This window comes from Lolium perenne, chromosome 3, assembly GCF_019359855.2.
Source record: "Lolium perenne isolate Kyuss_39 chromosome 3, Kyuss_2.0, whole genome shotgun sequence".
NCBI lineage: Eukaryota > Viridiplantae > Streptophyta > Magnoliopsida > Poales > Poaceae > Lolium > Lolium perenne.
The window spans coordinates 120,446,303-120,449,022 of record NC_067246.2 but is presented as its reverse complement, the minus strand read 5'-3'; the positions used below and the strand labels follow the sequence as shown (position 1 = coordinate 120,449,022).

At 38.7% G+C, this 2,720-nt stretch overlaps 1 long non-coding RNA gene across 2 annotated transcripts; it reads left to right on the top strand.

Annotated features, from left to right (window-relative positions):
* Positions 1 to 268: 268 nt before the first annotated feature.
* On the top strand, positions 269 to 2,368 carry LOC139837572 (uncharacterized). Of its 2 annotated transcripts, XR_011754094.1 has the most exons (4): positions 269 to 582; positions 672 to 768; positions 1,895 to 1,970; positions 2,124 to 2,368. It is a non-coding gene; the product is annotated as an uncharacterized lncRNA (long non-coding RNA). The 2 variants fall into 2 exon arrangements; XR_011754095.1 differs by lacking the exons at positions 1,895 to 1,970; positions 2,124 to 2,368 and adding an exon at positions 934 to 1,040.
* Positions 2,369 to 2,720: the final 352 nt, after the last annotated feature.

Here is a 2,720-nt window from a genome sequence, read left to right as displayed (position 1 = left end):
CATGCCATGGCACACATGCATCATGCCTCTCCATTTCCCTCTCTCTCACATAATTATTCCACCTTGGGAAGCCTCTCACTTTTTGTCCCTTCCCCATGCCACTAATAATTTCAGCTTTAGTCAAATTCTTCCCCCACAAGCCAACCTCCCAACTAACACAATCAATGAAGAGGCTACCTCCCAACCAACCCAATCAATGAGGAGGCAGCCCACCCCCTCTCCCTATATATAAAGGGGCTTGGCAGCCCACCCCTCCTCACTTGCTCTCACTTTTCCACTCCCCACTCTTTCCTCCACTCCCACACACTCTCCTCCTATCTCTCCCCACGAAATTGCTGCTCCTCCTAGCTTCATGGCCGGCCATGGCCATGGCCATGAAAAGCTCTCCATGATGAAGCTCTCCCCCTCCCTCAAGCTCCTCCTCTCCATGAGAGCATCCCTCTCCTTTTTCTCCCCAACCCTAGATGGTTTTCTCTCCTCTTCTTCTTCCTCCCTTGCTAAGTTTGGATCTTGATGCAGGTGCATGTTGGTCCAAGCATGGAGAAGCTTCACCTATCCTCAGATCTGAAGTTCTTGACCAAAGTTCGTCCAAAACCTTGCAGTAATTTCTTTCATCTTGCTGTTTCAGATTCTGGTACGAACTTGTAAAATCCGCCAAATCTTGTGTGCAGATCCAAATCGAGTGATTCAAAGTTCCACAGATAGGTATTGAAAAGATCTACAACTTGGCATTGGTCTCATCCTCAAATTCGTTACGGATTTTTCATGGTAAATAAAGTTCTGCAAACATGCAGAATCACTGTTTGTTAGATTTCATCCGCTTTACAAAACTTTTTTGGCCAAACTCAACTGTGGGTGAAAGCCCTCTTCAGTACCTTCATTTTGGCGTTGGTTTCACTTCAAATGATATCCTGAAACTGAAATGGTTCACAGATCAAGATCTGGTCAGATCTGAATTTGTCGAATTAAACCAGGAGTTTGGAAAAGAATTTTTGAGTGAAACAAATTGGCTAAGAACCACCTATTCAATACGTTTCAGGTGCAGCTGACCTCATATTTTTATGATTTATGTACGATTTGTGGTGAATTAAACTTGTTCTGTGTGTTCTGCAGACATGGCTGTTAGCTTTTAATGCATCAAAAATCCAATTTTGAACCTAATTGAGTGATTCAAATTCTGTAGGATTACTGAATGTTTTCTTAATAATCTCAAACAAGTTTTAAACCTTTATCTGTTCTGCAACTCCATAGGTCAAGCAAATGGTGAAAACATGCAGTAAACTTGTCAATCCATTTGTGAGAGTTTCAGAAACAATTTGAACCGAAATCCAATTTTTTATGCTTCTCTGTTTAATTACCTTTCCAATGCCTGTGGCCTCATATTTTTAGGATTTTTCTACGATTTATGGCTTATAGATCTTGTTTTCTGTACAGTCAGATTCAAAGAAATTCCTAAAATTGTAGGTTTAATATTTTTGGGTGTTTCCAATTGGGTTAGTCTTGTATTAGTACTGGCTATCTAGGAAAAATATTATTAGTCTCTGATCATATATATTTGTTACTGTTAGTAATGTATATGTGTGACATGCATTGTTGAAGCAAAACTTTTCGGTTTATTCAAAATCCTTGACGAACTCTTTTTAGTAGAGATGGGCAACCTTTGTTTTATGCTTGCAAAACAAAACCTCTGCAACTCAACTTTAGCCCTATTGTTTTTCTTAAGTTTTAAAATGATGTGGGATATGGTTTGCTTCCTATTTTGGATGTAGGATTATGTGAACAACTTAATTTAGGAAAACTGTTTTCTACATTTCCAAAAATGTTTGAAAATGTTTTGTGAATGTATTTGATGTCAAACTAATGCTCTTGTCCTCTTTATGATTTTATCTACCAGGGGATGTTTGGTTTATACCATGGTGATAACCGAGAGAGGCAATTGCTAAGTTGTGATACTCTCATACCTTTACTAGGTAGATAAAATGGGTTCTCTTTAAGTTGTTTGTGGTATCTATAAGTCCTTTGTATGGTAGCTCTTTATTGAATGGTTAAATTATGGTTGTTGTATGTTTGTTTTGTTGGTGCAATGTGATTGATTGTGTTCCTTTTATATTTTCCGGTGATAGATGCGAACAATTCTGGAGAAGAAGAAGAAGTGGAATCGGACAAGGATTTTATTTATGTTGTTGGGATTCTTATATTGATGGAGTTGAAAAAGTACAGGGACAAATAAGCCAAGGCAAGCCATCTTTTGATCTCTTGCTATTTATCCTTCTTGTTGTGCTCATTGCTCCATTATACACTTGGTTCCTTGTATCATATGTGATTTTTGGTCCTCTACTCTATGCATGCTTATTCCCAAAGTATGTTGAACCCCTTGTTGATGCTTTGCGTACTTGCTCCCAAGTATGTGAACCCCGTTGTTGATGTTATGCATGCTTACCCTAAGCATGTATGCCCCCTTGACCATACCCATGTTGTCATCTTCTTAGTGGTATGATGATTAACATCATGACCCCTGTTTGAATCATCTTAATTATGTTGTCCCTATACATGCTTATCCTAAGTATGTATGATCCCCTTAACACCTCAATTATCATCCCCTCAGTGGTATGATGGCTAGCATCATGTCATTGTGACTCTTAGTTCCTTCATAAAACTATAGGTTGGGAACCCCCTTGGAAAAATACCTTGTTGAAAATAATTTTTGAAAACCTTGGGTG